Consider the following 17653-nt stretch of genomic DNA (forward strand, 5'->3'; position numbering starts at 1 on the left):
ACGATCCGGAAATAATAATGAAAAGCGACAATAAGACGAATCAAGTGCCAAACCTCCGCCGCCGGTCCGCAAACAGATGTTCATCATTGTCTAGCACTCCACACGTGGAACAGAGAGATGTTTGGGCGAGGTGGATACGATAAAGGCGAGATTGATTGATTTGCTTACCATTGACAGTTAGGTACCAGACAGATTGAACATTCGCGTCAAGGTAACGGGCGAAAAGAGGCACCCCGCAGATGGCGCATCATTACCGTGATAACGGCAACTGGGAAACCGATATGGTGGAGAACGGCCTTAAGGAACGAATGGTCAACTCTATCAAAAGCTTGACTAAAGTCCAAAGACGCAAGTGCCCCAGAGAGGCGTTGTGCCTGGGTAACGGCGATCATATCCCTGTAGCGGCATAAAGCCGTGCGGATATTATTATCCCCTCCCAAAGATGGTCTGGTGACACAACATATCGGGCAACGTTTTTAAGTCGTGCCGCCAAAAGGCGAGTGAAGATTTTCATATCACTGTTAAGGAGGGTGAGGGGCCGATAATCACTGATATTGTTGCCACCATGCGGTTTATGTACAGGAATAATAATTCCTTCCATGAAGCGTCCGGCACAGGTACTTCTGGAGACATCAGTTCCCGACATATGGAGGCGAAGGTGGACTCTAACAAATCACGGAAGGTGCGATAAAATTCGAGGGGAAGACCGTCGGGTCCGGGGGAGCGATTGATGGTTCCTGCTCGGATCGCATCGCGGACTTCATCATCAGTCACCTCTGACACCAGGTCAATCGCCGCATCTCCTGGGAGACCACCGATGTTGAGCTGTGAGACTTCCTCGATCAACTCTGGGGAATGTGGAATTGCGGCGTAGAGCTGCTGGTAGTGGGCGTGAAGCACATTCCCTATTGCAGATTGGGTTACGTATCGACGCCCTTCTTGGTCTGTTAGGACGGGAATAAATTTTCGGCGTCGTTGTTGGCGTTCTTGGATGATATGGTACATAGATGGATGTTCATGAGGCATGCGATCAGCAGTACGAGATCGTACTATCGCTCCTTCCAGATGCCTTCGCATGAGATTGGAGATGTGGGCCTCAGCATGGTTCATCCTTGTATGGCGCTCAGGGGAGGCTGGCATCGTGGCTCATTCTCGTAGGATCCTGTAGTAAAAGTCCATAGTGCTCTTCCTACAGGCGACAACATCTTTGCCATACCGGATCAAAGTTTTTTGAAGAGCAGGTTTCGCACACTGGATCCACCAGGATATGGTAGACGGATACGTGGGACGGCGTCTATTGCATGTGATCCAAGTGTCTTCTATTAGAAGTCGACAGTCAGGTGGATTAAGAAGTGCCGTGTTCAGTTTCCATAAACCACGTCCGTGCCATACTGCCTGTCTTGTGAGAACAACGTCACAGAAGTAAGCCTCATGATCTGGGAAAGCAACAGGCCAGATTTCAGCCTGTCGTGTGTGTTGAATTAGGGATCGCGAGATGTAGATGTGATCCAGTCGGCTAGAGGAGTGCGCAGTGTAGTACGTAAAGCCCAAACGATCACCGTGAACATGTCTCCACGTGTCGACAAATTGTAGCCGCGTCACGACTGTTTCCAGAGCTGCGCATGGTGAGTGACGCGGCAATTGATCCTGAGGTTGCTGGGTGCAGTTGAAGTCTCCACCCATGACCCAGTCATCGTGTGGTCCTATAAAAAGGGGTGTAACTTCATCTGCGAAGAAGGCATTGCGTTCACGACGGTAGCTGGAGCCCGACGGCGCATAAATGTTGACGATGCGTACACCAAAGAGAGTAAGGGCCATACCTCTGCCGTTGGGGGGGTATAGGACATCTTCGGCAGGAAGACATTCTCGTAAGATGATGGCAACACCACTACCGGTGTCCGAAGCGGGAGAAAGATGCGCCGTGAAGCCATGTGGTGGTGAAAAATCGGCGACATGTACTTCCTGAAAAAGCGCAATATCAATGTCCGCATTATAAATCATATCGCGGAGCAGCACTAGTTTGTGGGGCGCACGAATGGTCGCGAGGTTAATCGTTGCGACACGATAATGCTGGTGTTGGAGTCCCACACGCACAGTTGGGGCTGCTTCTTCAGGAGCTAGAGGTCGTCGATCTTGCCGGTCCGCGGAAGAGGTTGCTATTGTGGAGAGTTTGCGGGCGCGGGCGCAACCGATGGCGGCGCCCCATCATCAGCACCGTCCATCCCAGTCCCTTCGATCTCCACGTCGTCTGCCCAGGAGACTGATACTGCGGTAGGGTACCGACTGTGCACATCATCTTCAACGTCGACTTGTGGGGGCGACGGCGCCAGTAAGGAGGGGTGATCGTTGCCAGTGGTCGCCTGTGGCGGGTCGTTCGTATCAGACTTTTGGACATCATAGAGCGGTTTGTCGCCCATCTTCGGTTCTGCATCTCTGGCATCCATCCGTAGAATGGATTCATCAGGGGGTGTACGGCTAAGTTTCTTTCTCTTTCGTGTCGACCCTTGTTTTCGAACAGGTCGTTCCGAGTCTGATTGCGGGTGGCTTTCGTCTGACTCCGGACCAGTCTGAAGGAAAGCAGAAGTAGGTACCACTCCCGGATCAACGTCCATCTCATTAGCATTTTCAGTCACAGTGCTGCGATGATGTGGCAGGTCAGGATCTGGCGTCTGTGGCACCTCAGAAGGAATCTCAGTAGCGGTTGCATCTGCCTGATAAGACGACGTCAACAGAGCAGGAAGACCCTGTGTAGAGGTGCTACCTTCCCGGGCAACCTTGGCATATGTGACTGGGATCTGAGTGATCACCGCTGGGGACGCTTCCTCGCCGACCGGCGTCTGGATCAGGCGGCGTCGCATGCAGGCGGATCTGACGTGGCCTTCTCGTCCACAACCCGCACATGTTCGGGGTTGGCCGTCGTACATGACAATGGCTCGCACACCGCCAATTGTCAGGTATGATGGTATATGTTTTTTCAGTTCAATTTTGACCTGACGCACACCATTAAGGACGTGGTAGGTCGTGAAGGTTTGCCATTTTTTCTCTACGTAATCGATGGCATTACCGTATGGTTGTAACGCAGAGACAACTACCTCCTTCGGCACTTCAAATGGTAGTTCAAACACCCTAATCGTGCGTTGGCCGTACTCTGCGAGTTCAAGTGTTACTGCTCCGACGTGACCATCAGAGTATTTGAACTTAAGTCCATTGGTATGGCGGCGAATAACATCTTCACACACCTCGGTGTTTGTCATTTTAATATGAACGACACTACTCGTGATCGAAAAATGGATTCCGATAACGTGGTTAGGATCTAAACGAACTTCTTCACGTAGGAACGTTTCAGCTTCATGTGCACGAGGTCGCGCATGTTCAGCTGGGAAGGAAACTTTAAGGGTCGCACGGCGGTAAGCGCTCGACATGTTGTTCATGGCGGACGGACACAAGCCTTAAAGCTACGACGCGGAAGTAAACAAACCTGCAGCGGAGCACGGGGCCGGCGCGCGGGGCTGTCCGCACGCTGCCACGGCTGAGAGCCGACTGTTCTCATTTTGTCGCTTTTGTTCGTTGCATCTGCTCGGGGCGGACGTCGTAAGACATCCGTTTAAGTTCGTTGTTGATCGATTAGCTCAGTTTTTTTTTTTATTACAGAGGGCAGCTAACCGTCTGACCGAACACGCTGAGGCACCATGCCGACGCCGCTAGACCACGGGTTCTAAGTCCGTAATTTAATATATTACGATTATGTTGATTGTTGCCGACTTACGTGGTGGGCCTTAATAAAAATGGCATTTCATCTTATTTTGATTTACAATTAAACGCTTTTGTGAAGTTCTCCCTTTTTTTAACAATTTCAGCATAAATTATTTGTTACGTTAATGAACGTTAGACTCACTGAATCTTAAAACATGAGCATATAAGTTGAACAATGGAATAAGCTTTTCATATTAATTTCCTCGGCTAGTCAGCTCACTTTAAATCAAAAAATATTTAGTTATTAATTACAACTGCGGCCCCACACTCGCGCGAGAGTATTTTTTCTTACCTCCGTTAACCATTGCCTCATAGTCGGAGCCCTGCTCTGGCTCTCATCTATGGTACTGAAAATAAGAATATTAAAGCTACGTATTTCTGCAACGTCAGGCGGCTGTGGAGAAAAGTGTATATTATGTTAATAGCGGGCGAGTTTTTCACTTCCGCTAATTTTTATAAGTCAATATCGCCACGTAATGGCGTCGTTGGCTGCATCGGCCGCTGCGATTGTTGAACTGTAAATTACTCGAATGCAGGTTAATTCAAAGGAAGGCGGACATGAAATCGGGATCACCTCTTACAAAGTAAAAGTGAACAATGATATTAAATCAATATACACTCCTGGAAATGGAAAAGAGAACACATTGACACCGGTGTGTCAGACCCACCATACTTGCTCCGGACACTGCGAGAGGGCTGTACAAGCAATGATCACACGCACGGCACAGCGGACGCACCAGGAACCGCGGTGTTGGCCGTCGAATGGCGCTAGCTGCGCAGCATTTGTGCACCACCGCCGTCAGTGTCAGCCAGTTTGCCGTGGCATACAGAGCTCCATCGCAGTCTTTAACACTGGTAGCATGCCGCGACAGCGTGGACGTGAACCGTATGTGCAGTTGACGGACTTTGAGCGAGGGCGTGTAGTGGGCATGCGGGAGGCCGGGTGGACGTACCGCCGAATTGCTCAACACGTGGGGCGTGAGGTCTCCACAGTACATCGATGTTGTCGCCAGTGGTCGGCGGAAGGTGCGCGTGCCCGTCGACCTGGGACCGGACCGCAGCGACGCACGGATGCACGCCAAGACCGTAGGATCCTACGCAGTGCCGTAGGGGACCGCACCGCCACTTCCCAGCAAATTAGGGACACTGTTGCTCCTGGGGTATCGGCGAGGACCATTCGCAACTGTCTCAATGAAGCTGGGCTACGGTCCCGCACACCGTTAGGCCGTCTTCCGCTCACGCCCCAACATCGTGCAGCCCGCCTCCAGTGGTGTCGCGACAGGCGTGAATGGAGGGACGAATGGAGACGTGTCGTCTTCAGCGATGAGAGTCGTTTCTGCCTTGGTGCCAATGATGGTCGTATGCGTGTTTGGCGCCGTGCAGGTGAGCGCCACAATCAGGACTGCATACGACCAAGGCACACAGGGCCAACACCCGGCATCATGGTGTGGGGAGCGATCTCCTACACTGGCCGTACACCTCTGGTGATCGTCGAGGGGACACTGAATAGTGCACGGTACATCCAAACCGTCATCGAACCCATCGTTCTACCGTTCCTAGACCGGCTAGGGAACTTGCTGTTCCAACAGGACAATGCACGTCCGCATGTATCCCGTGCCACCCAACGTGCTCTAGAAGGTGTAAGTCAACTACCCTGGCCAGCGAGATCTCCGGATCTGTCCCCCATTGAGCATGTTTGGGACTGGATGAAGCGTCGTCTCACGCGGTCTGCACGTCCAGCACGAACGCTGGTCGAACTGAGGCGCCAGGTGGAAATGGCATGGCAAGCCGTTCCACAGGACTACATCCAGCATCTCTACGATCGTCTCCATGGGAGAATAGCAGCCTGCATTGCTGCGAAAGGTGGATATACACTGTACTAGTGCCGACATTGTGCATGCTCTGTTGCCTGTGTCTATGTGCCTGTGGTTCTGTCAGTGTGATCATGTGATGTATCTGACCCCAGGAATGTGTCAATAAAGTTTCCCCTTCCTGGGACAATGAATTCACGGTGTTCCTATTTCAATTTCCAGGAGAGTATTATTTGCTTAATTAGTACAAATATGCTTACATTTGCCAGCTCTCGCAAGATGTCCGTCTACGCGCAACCAAGACAAGAGTAGAAGTGAAGACGACTAAAAAATCTTTAGATCATTTTGTTATATTTCTTTCCACTCGAAACTTACACAGAGAAATTATTATAATACGGACACATGATAAAAAAATCTATATTATTCAAGTTTTAAATGTCTCTTGTTTATAAATACCGTTTTTTTAAAAGTCTTTTCGTATTATTTCACTGGAGACGCTATATCTCGCTGATGATCTGCCAATCTTCCTCGCAGATAACGATACCAGTGTTAACAGAGTGGTGAAATTTTTTTAACTATCAGACCTCATCCCTAAACTGCTGGGGAAGGGTGGCAGACTTTAGTACGTTATACACTGCTCTGCATGTGGGGACAGTCTTCGACCCGTGAGATTTCCTGTTGATTTTTCGCCAGGGCGCTGGTAACCGTGATGTCGAGCGCTCCATCAACCCAACTCATCATCATCATCACTTCACAGATGAACGACGACACCTCCCCAAAATTCTCCCGATAAACTTAGGTCGACCATTCGCCGTTCCTACTACAATCTTCACATGCTCGTTCCATTTCATAGCGCTTTGCAGCATGTCTCCCAATTATTTAAACGACGTGACTATGTCCAGCAGAACACTACTAAAGCTGTATCCGAGCATTACGGATTTTGGTTTTCTACTCATTTGCATTGACTTACATTTTTCTTCATTTAGAGCTATCTGCCGTTCATCACATCAACAACAAATTTTGTCTAAGTCATCTTCTATCCCCCTACAGTCACTCCCTTGTCACCTTCCCGTACACCACAGAATCATCAGAAAACAACCGCAGAATGCTGCTCGCCCTGTTCGCGAGATCTTTTATGAATGTAGAAAACAATAATGGTCCTATTACACTTCCTTGGGGCACTTCTGACAATACCCTTTTCTCTGATGAACGCTCGCCATCGAGGACAACATACTGAGTTCTTTTACTTAAAAAGTCTTCTAGCCACTCACATGTCTGGGAACCTATTCCGCATACACGTACCTTCGTTAAAAGCCTACAGTGGCACACCATTAGAAATGCTTTTTCGGAAATCTAGGAATATGGGCCCAGCCTGTTGCCCTTCGTCCATAGTTCGCAATTTGTTACCTTCGAACTGGGAATATTTTCAAGGATTCTCCGTTCGAATATAATAAATTCCCATGAAAAAGGTGGCCGTTCTCATTTAGTTCTTCTCGGGGCCTATGTTAACACCTCATGGGCCACCTGTTAGTGCTCATTCCTCTAATAAACATAAATCAAATCTGTGAAGGCTTTCATTTTCCAGGCTCCTCGCTATGAACTGCCATTTCCATTTTTTCGCCATTGGTTGATGTTTTAATCTTATCTTCACGGATGACCTGCAAGGAACTTCTCATAAAATCTGATTCCATACTTCCCCGATCTTATTCCTTCTTCCGTTTGTAAGCGGACACATTTCTCTTCCATAAGTAACTATATTATCAATAATACTGTGGTTTATTGATTAATACTGTTGTACAAATTAGCCTATGAATGGACTTGGTCTACGTATATATTAAAAAGTAATGGACGTAGACTGAAACCCTACTTAAGGCCTTTAGTGGTTTTAAAAGCTTCTGTTTTTCATTTACCAATCTTTGCTTTTGGTTCAGTCTCTTTGCACTTTCTCGTAATTATATTAATCCATTCGTTCTGTATTTTTAGTCTCTTCATTTCAGATGCAATCTCAGATCTTGGAATGTTGACGTACGCTTCGTCCACATCCGCAAGAGTCATGGGGGGTTTATCTGTTTTTGTACTGTTAATCGAAGACATTGTATTTTATTCAAACCTCATGTAGCAGTCCTAAAGTCACTTTGTGCCTCTGAAAAATCTGTCATATTCTTTTCAATCTTTTCCTTGGAGAATCTGGAGAAAGTTTCGCTACTTAAGGTATTACACTGATTCTCCTGTAATCTGAACGATACTATTTGTTCCCCTTTTTATAGATTTTGCTAATAAAATTCTTGTTCCATGCTGTATGTATGTCATCTCCTTGTTCTACACTTTTAGACCAAAAAAAGTATCAACGAAAAGGAATTATCAGCTTGGGACCGAAATCAGTAAGTGTGATGTACGTGTATACACAAACAAATGATATGGAATCTCAGAAAAATCGAATGATTTGTTCAAGAGAAAGAGTTTCACAAATTGAGCAAGTCAACTCGCGTTGGCCATTTCTGCCTTTATGCAAAAAGTTATTCGAATTGGAACTGATACAGTTGTTGGACGTCCTGCTAAGTGATATCGTGCCAAATTCTGTCCAATTGGCGCGTTAGATCGTCAAAATCCCCAACGGGTTGGAGGGTTCTACCCATAATGCCCCAAACGTTCTCATTTGTGGAGAAATCCGGTGGCCTTGCTGACCAAGGCAGAATTGGGCGAGCATGAAGCCAAGCAATACAAGCTCTAGCCGTGTGCAGGCGGGTATTATCTTGCTGAAATGTAAGTCCAGGATGGCTTACCATGAAGGGCAACTACGAGAAACTGGGCGTAGAATATTGTCGACGTACCGCAGTGCTGTGAGGATGCTGCTGGTTGTCGTGCAGCATGACAGGTGATAGTCAGGTTGGTATCCGACCTTTGTCAGAAGCATCTCCAGAGACGTCTTCGTTGGTCATCGGGGCTCTGTTCGAAGTGGGACTCATCACTGAAGACGATTCTACTCCAGTCAATGAGACTACAGGACGAAGGCATGTCTGGAGACGCCCCAGACCGCGGCCTGATGCCGTCCTGCCGGTCACCCGCCATACGACCCAACCGTTGCTGGATACGCAGTATCCAGGCAGACTTTTGATTTTCACATCTTTCAAGGTTGTCGATCTTCTGCAAGGAACTTCTTCACATTCGCTTGTTGTCTGTTCGGAAATCGCTGTGCGAGACCACTGCGTCGTTGCCATGTAGCACCATAAGCAAGACGTACGAACAACGTGTATGCGAGTTCGCTACGAGCGTCACCAGAGGTCCACAAGGGTTGCTGATGTATTTAGCCCGGCTGACTTGGAATGTCACAGCTGACTTGGAATGTCATGGCATAGGCCTATAATTAATAAACAGTATGATCCAGTAAGACACTAGGCATTGCAAAAATTAGAGAGGTAATGAGTGACGAATTCAAGTTGTACCATCACTTGTTTACTCTTTGTATGGACGACGTGTCTTTAATACAGAAACAGTGACATGAGGAAAGAGCCCTTATTAGGACGGTAGTGGTAATACATTACTGGCCACTAAAATTGCTACACCAAGAAGAAATGAAGATGATAAACGGGTATTCATTGTACAAATATATTATACTAGAACTGACATGTGATTACATTTTTCGCAATTTGGGTACATAGATCCTGAGAAATCAGTACTCAAAACAACCACCTCTGCCAGTAAAAACGGCCTTGATACGCCTGGGGATTGAGTCAAACAGTTCTTGGATGACGTGTAGATGTACAGCTGCCCATGCAGCTTCAACAAGATACCACTGTTCATCAAGAGTTGTGACTGGCGTGTTGTGACGAGCCAGCTGCTCAGCCACCATTGACCAGACTTTTTCAGTTGGTGTGAGATCTGGAGAATGTGCTGGCCAGGGCAGCAGTCGGACATTTTATGTATCCAGAAAGGCCCGTACAGGAGCTGCAACATGCGGTCGTGCATTATCCTGATGAAATGTAGGGTTTCGCAAGGATCGAATGAAGGGTAGAGCCACGGGTCGTAACACATCTGAAATGTAACGTCCACTGTTGAAAGTGCCGTCACTGTGAACAAGAGGTGACCGAGACGTGTAACCAATGGCACCCCATAGCATCACGCCGGGTGATACGCCAGTATGGCGATGACGAATACACGCTTCCAATGTGCGTTCACCGCGATGTCGCCAAACACGGATGCGACCATCATGATGCTGTAAACTGAACCTGGATTCATCCGAAAAAATGAAGTTTTGTCATTCGTGCACCCAAGTTCGTCGTTGAGTACACCATCGCAGGCGCTCCTGTCTGTGATGCAGCGTCAAGGGTAACCGCAGCCACGGTCTCCGAGCTGATAGTCCATGCTACTGGAAACGTCGTCGAACTGTTCGTGAAGATGGTTGTCTTGCAAACATCCCCATTTGTTGACTCAGGGTTCGAGACGTGGCTACACGATCCATTACGGCCATGCGGATAAGATGGCTGTCATCTCGACTGCTAGTGATACGAGGCCGTTGGGATCCAGCAAGGCGTTCTGTATTACCGTCCTGAATCCACCGCTTCCATATTCTGCTCCCAGTCATTGGATCTCGACCAACGCGAGCAGCAATGTCGCGATGCGATAAACCGCAATGGCGATAGGCTACAATCCGACCTTTATCAGTCGGAAACGTTATGGTACGCATTTCTCCTCCTTCCACGAAGCATCACAACAACGTTTCACCAGGCAACGCCGGTCAACTGCAGTTTTTGTATGAGAAATAGGTTGGAAATATTCCTCATGTCAGCACGTTGTAGGTGTCGCCACAGGCTCCAACCTTGTGCGAATGCTCTGAAAAGCTAATCATCTGCATATCACAGTATCTTCTTCCTGTCGGTTAAATTTAGCGTCTGTAGCACGTCATCTTTGTGGTGTAGCAGTTTTAATGGACAGTGGTGTATTATATCTATACACACCAATGCGTGTTACGTCCACGTATTTCACCATCGTCCAACTATTTTATTACGTCACCATTACGAAAAAAATGAAATAATTTTTAATTCGCAAATACTGGCGGTTGCATTGGCGCACTTTTCCACGTTCGCCGGCCAGTGCGCAGGTGTGAGCCGGGGAGCGGCGTGCATCCGGAAATACGAGTATTGCTGAATTAGCGCGCACCGGGATTAAACAGATTTGGCCGCGGTAAATAATGCCGCCCCCATGATTTAATGTGCTGTTTGATATGCGGTCGAGCGTTCACTTTTACGGTACATCAACCCGTGTCGCCATAAGCGCAAACAGGCGGCCGGCAAAGCGCGGGCAAATACACTTGTTTTTTCCGTCGCGACATAATTGCCCATGACGCCGTTATTATTAATGGTTAAAAAATGCAGCGAAACCTCCTGTAGTGCCATTACCATACAGACATACTAATTTTTGCGCTGCGCTTGCACTGTGGCGTTTTCTATCCGTTGTTATTCTGATGTTACAGCTCTCATATGATTTTTCCTAATTGTTGTTTTATAGGCCGTTGCTATATCCCAGAAGAAAAAATTGCTGACATCAGATTTGGCCTTTTGTTGTGACACTAACACGTTTAAATCACTTCAATTTCTAGAGCACTGGTCTTCTTCAAATGACTTTTCTTGTTAGTCTGATGTATGTACAAAAAAATGTAATGGTCTCAGATTGGAAGATGGTTTAACAGTAATAAACTACCGCTCTCAATATTTTCTTCGTTCTACTATTACAACTTATGGAACAGACTTCTTTCTCGGTCTGAAAGCCAACGCCAGTCTGCGAAATACTGTGTTGCTCTGTGCGTTGCACATAACAGGTACTGCAGAATCTGTTTATTCTACAAGCAACTGATTCTCCTGTCGGGCTGTTTCGTTTCGTATGGAGTATTGCCTTGAGTAAACTTCTGACACGTTCTACATCATTACGAAGTGTCGTATTCATGATCTATGGAACAAGTACTAATCTAATCTAATCTAATCTTCCTCTCGGAAATTTTATTTCTGCCATTCACACTTCACCTAAATTTCGTTTTGTAAAAAGTCACCATTCACTTCCAACAAGAAACGCTAGAACATAGACAATTTTATAAAATATTACTTTTGTTTCTTTACTGGCCTTATTTTGTAATCTATTATGGTTGATGCCACTTTTATTTTCTTTATCTAGCCGGTTCTAGCAGTTATTGAAGTAGTGAGACATATGTTGCCAGTCAACTTTTTGTTCAAGCAAGACGTGATACTTCCTTACCTTTTGTATATGCAGCTTCAAAAATTCCATAATATCATTGACAGACATATTAAAAACAGTACTGGATACCCTCGTTTTTCCATTTATTTACTACATTTTCACCAGTCTTTGTTTCGACAGTATTTATTATAAAACTGAGTTCCTCACACTAGCTTTTATTAATGAATTTTCCATTACGAAAAGCTTTTAAAGAGTGGCTAACAGCTTTACGTGTTTTACTGTTGAATTCACTAAATGCATTGTTTACAGCTGATCTTGCATTTCTAAATTCAGTGTGTTGTTCATCGAGGATACTTTCTGGAATTAATCTTATTAAATATAATTCATATACTAATCTCATGAGCTTTATACTTCTTAATTATTACCTTTCTTGAACAAATATATTACTTGTACTCTTTTCAACATGTCAGGTTTGGGGAGAGAGTGTGGCAGATATGATACACGAGTTGGGATGGAAGTCATTAAAGCATAGACGTTTTTCGTCGCGGCGAGACCTTTTTACGAAATTTCAGTCACCAACTTTCTCTTCCGAATGCGAAAATATTTTGTTGAGCCCAACCTACATAGGTAGGAATGATCATCAAAATAAAATAAGAGAAATCAGAGCTCGAACAGAAAGGTCTAGGTGTTCATTTTTCCCGCTCGCTATTCGGGAGTGGAATAGTAGACAGATAGTATGATTGTTGTTCGATGAACCCTCTGCCAAGCACTTAAATGTGAATTGCAGAGTAGTCATGTAGATGTATTTTACATCCTATCATTAACTGCTGCCAGCTGTACAGTATTAGATGCTATTATTTAAACAATTTTTACCTAATGCACTTGTTATTCGTTTTTACTTTATTTTAATGAGTTTTCATGATTTTATGTTTTAATGGGGCCAGTGCTATGAAGTTCATTGTCTCCGTCTTCTGAGTCTATTTTGGCACCACAGATCTTTATCAAACACATTTAGTCTTTAATATGTGTTAGTTGAAATTCTGCCGGCAGTGGATTTCATTCTCTGATTTTAGGATCTGTCGTAAATTGTTCTATAGGCTTTATACGTCGAATTCATTTCCTTAAATCGCTCTTTACTACCTGCTGAATTTTGTTGTAGACTATGTAAACTATATTCAGTTATTTTATCCACATTGCCTTGAGACTCTTCCGCTCTCCAGAAGTATACCTACCAGAAGAAACACTGCAGTCAGCTATAACATCCTTCCTCACAGGTGTTTTTCTCAATTTTCGTGTTCTAAATCCTTAGATTTTCCTGACTTTTTCTTTCGTTATCATTCGATTTCGCTTTACCACTGCACAATGAAAGCTACTCTTTAATTTGTCTGTACTTATTTTAAAGTATTTTTCATGTCGAAACTAAGCATGAGCTCTTGTTACACCTCGAAAATCGTTGTCGTTCTCTGACGATTGACTTCAGGGAATCTGCTTCACTGGCACCTCCCAGGTTGCCAAGACGATTTTTGTAATAGTGATAATAATAATAATAACAATAACGTCGTGTGGCTCACTGGCATGGTGCAAGTCCTTCTATTCGACGCCACTTCGGTGACTTGCGCGTTCCTAACCTACCCCCGTTGTCCAACTGGAGAAAGGGGACTTGATATTTAACGTGGAATCTGAACCATGTGCCGTTTCTAGCGACTCCTCACGTATCTGAAAGGTGCAGGCTAGGTTAAAACTGAAAACTTTAATATCCGACGAGATTCGATCCTGAAACCCCTCTTTCCCAGTCAAATACTTCACTGGTAGACCACGAGGCCTGACCCTTCGAGAGCAACCACAGAATCTGCCTCTATTAACTTTCCTTGTACGTCCACGAAACTTGTTTGACTGATATAATCTGTCTCTTCTTCACCGAATTTGAACTTATCCGGACCTGCCCCAACAAAAGGACATTGTCTAAGATTGTCCACAAAACTCGACCTTTAGTTAAAACGTACCTTTTGTCTGAATATTAATCCAAGACTTCAGCTGGAGAATTAGTAAGGAAATACAGAGATCAAATTATATTAGATCTTAGTAAGCACTTGTTCAGGTCCAAGTTAGTTCATCACACGGCTACTGGCTACAAGGTGTAGCACAGCTTCGCTTTCTTTGTTGGATAGATTTAAAACTAATGTGCCCAACAAAACCGTAGGAAAAATGGGCGTGTCAAGATTTCAGCAACTGTACATTTTGGTACATTAAAAATAGTGGCATGATTTTGCGTTAAAAGAAATTGTTTACTGTGGTTTTCTTTTGAAAACCAATTTATTTGCCCTGAAGGCTATGTTAACACGATTACTGGATTACTAGTTTCGGCAATATATATTGGCATCCTCAGATCTATAAAAGAATGTATGTCGACGTTACAGCAGGGCATGCACAGCGGCTCAATGACAAAAATTACAGACCCATAAAACCGGACAGTGTTACATCATAAATGCTTGCACCTTTCTGTCTCACGAGGACTATACAATATGCTATAAAGTATTAAATCTCATAAAATTCTGCTCATATGGATGAATACAATCCAAAGTCAACATATAATGACGAATACGCAGGCCGCTGTGGCCGAGCGGTTCTAGGCGCTTCAGTCTGGAACCGCGCGACTGTTATGGTCGCAGGTGGATGTGTGTAATGTCCTTACCTTAGTTAGGTTTAAGTAGTTCTAAGTTCTAGGGGACTGATGATCTCAGATGTTAAGTCCCATAGTGATCAGAGCCATATAATGACGAATACCTGTAATAAAAGAAATTTTAAATAAAAAGATACCATAAAGAAGTCGAGGCCTTACAATGTAATGTTACATTCCTTCTGTTAATACCAATGTTAAATGAAACTGCGATCATGTTACATTAGTTGTAACTGACGTTATGCAGTGCTGACCACCATCTGGTGGTACGTCTGAGCACTAGCTTTTGTTATACTCCAAATCCAGTGGTCAGTATTTCTGTCACAGCCACCGTGGCGTTATACTATAAAGCGGCAACATGTGGGTTGTGTCTGTCTTGTTCGTGCCATTCGTACTGCAAGTTCTACATACTACCATACTACCATAATGGTAGCACACCTGGCATGGCATTAAGGGGCCTCGGATTTTTATGGTAAGCTTTTATTTGAAAATTTACTTATTAGTTGTATTCGTTATTAAATGTTGACTTTGTATTGTATGCGCCTGTATGAGCAGAATTTTATAAAATATTTTACAGCATATTGCATAGTCCTCATGTGATAGAGTGGCGTAAGCTTTGTATGATGTCAGGTGGCTTGCGGAGTATGGATGTAGATGTAGATGTAGACTGCCAGTTTTATAGGTGCGTAATTTTTGTCACTGAGCTGTTGTGTATGTTCTACTACATTTTTATATGTACCCTCGACATATTTTTTTTATAGATCGGAGGATGGCAATACATTTTGCCACAACTAGTATCCCAGTAATTGTTTAACATAGCCATACGAGCAAAGAAAATCGTTTCCAAAAGAAGACTACAGTACGCAATTGCAGATCGTCTCCTGCACTGAATGACTATGTTAGGGGACCATAACAGAAATTGTGTTTTACACGTTAGAAATATTAAATTATAAATATTAATTAAAAGCTAAAAGCAGTGGTTTGGATTTAATGAGATTCTGAAATACATGCAGTAGGCAATGTGTGCAGGTCAAGCATAAAGTTATACCTGCATGTGGGCAGTAGACTGTGAAGTAGAACAGAGATCCACGATACAGCACGTAACTCGAGTTTAGCGAGTGAACTAATATGTTGCCTGGAAACATAGTTGCAAGATGCCTTGGGTCCTATATAGCACTTCAAGTGTGCGGTATCCCTCTGCCAGTGATAAACATAATGATAATTCTGTCATTCTGCTGTATGATCATGCAGAATGATCAACATGTTTTCATTCCTTGGATCACGGGAACCATCATGACACTTGCTGATACCTCTTATTATTGGCAAAGTGCCCTCTGAAGGTCAGAAATGGTCCATGGTAGTCGTTGAAGAGGTGCAATCATTTGAGATAGAGCGTCCTATGTATTTTCAGTTAGATTTAAGTCCAGGGAAGACAATAAGCTGCGATGTCTTCACCTATCTAATAGTTGTCCGCCAGTGTGGCTGGACATTATGATCCATTATATGAAGCCCAGTTTCTCATACACCATTAAAAAGGAGCATATTTCGTTGCAGGATGTCAGCCCTATAGATAACAACCGTTGCAACAACTTCAAGAAACCCACTGAAACAAGTCGGCGCCATGTGCTCTCACCTGCTTCATGATTAACACATTCTGCTGTGCCGTGTCGGACAGCGTGGCTAGTGTTCTCAGGCGACAGTGATGATGTTGCTCTTGGCTATGTGGTACAGGTGCTGCCAGCTTGGGGCCGCTGCGAGGCGTGTGACCAACGGTAGCGCCGCCATGGCTGTGTTGGGGCACGGAGTAATACACTCCTGGAAATGGAAAAAAGAACACATTGACACCGGTGTGTCAGACCCACCATACTTGCTCCGGACACTGCGAGAGGGCTGTACAAGCAATGATCACACGCACGGCACAGCGGACACACCAGGAACCGCGGTGTTGGCCGTCGAATGGCGCTAGCTGCGCAGCATTTGTGCACCGCCGCCGTCAGTGTCAGCCAGTTTGCCGTGGCATACGGAGCTCCATCGCAGTCTGTAACACTAGTAGCATGCCGCGACAGCGTGGACGTGAACCGTATGTGCAGTTGACGGACTTTGAGCGAGGGCGTATAGTGGGCATGCGGGAGGCCGGGTGGACGTACCGCCGAATTGCTCAACACGTGGGGCGTGAGGTCTCCACAGTACATCGATGTTGTCGCCAGTGGTCGGCGGAAGGTGCACGTGCCCGTCGCCCTTGGACCGGATCGCAGCGACGCACGGATGCACGCCAAGACCGTAGGATCCTACACAGTGCCGTAGGGGACCGCACCGCCACTTCCCAGCAAATTAGGGACACTGTTGCTCCTGGGGTATCGGCGAGGACCATTCGCAACCGTCTCCATGAAGCTGGGCTACGGTCCCGCACACCGTTAGGCCGTCTTCCGCTCACGCCCCAACATCGTGCAGCCCGCCTCCAGTGGTGTCGCGACAGGCGTGAATGGAGGGACGAATGGAGACGTGTCGTCTTCAGCGATGAGAGTCGCTTCTGCCTTGGTGCCAATGATGGCCGTATGCGTGTTTGGCGCCGCGCAGGTGTGCGCCACAATCAGGACTGCATACGGTCGAGGCACACAGGGCCAACACCCGGCATCATGGTGTGGGGAGCGATCTCCTACACTGGCCGTACACCTCTGGTGATCGTCGAGGGGACACTGAATAGTGCATGGTACATCCAAACCGTCATCGAACCCATCGTTCTACCATTCCTAGACCGGCAAGGAAACTTGCTGTTCCAACAGGACAATGCACGTCCGCATGTATCCCGTGCCACCCAACGCGCTCTAGAAGGTGTAAGTCAACTACCCTGGCCAGCAAGATCTCCGGATCTGTCCCCCATTGAGCATGTTTGGGACTGGATGAAGCGTCGTCTCAGGCGGTCTGCACGTCCAGCACGAACGCTGGTCCAACTGAGGCGCCAGGTGGAAATGGCATGGCAAGCCGTTCCACAGGACTACATCCAGCATCTCTACGATCGTCTCCATGGGAGAATAGCAGCCTGCATTGCTGCGAAAGGTGGATATACACTGTACTAGTGCCGACATTGTGCATGCTCTGTTGCCTGTGTCTATGTGCCTGTGGTTCTGTCAGTGTGATCATGTGATGTATCTGACCCCAGGAATGTGTCAATAAAGTTTCCCCTTCCTGGGACAATGAATTCACGGTGTTCTTATTTCAATTTCCA

Source organism: Schistocerca gregaria, chromosome 4, assembly GCF_023897955.1.
Source record: "Schistocerca gregaria isolate iqSchGreg1 chromosome 4, iqSchGreg1.2, whole genome shotgun sequence".
Taxonomy (NCBI): Eukaryota; Metazoa; Arthropoda; class Insecta; order Orthoptera; family Acrididae; genus Schistocerca; species Schistocerca gregaria.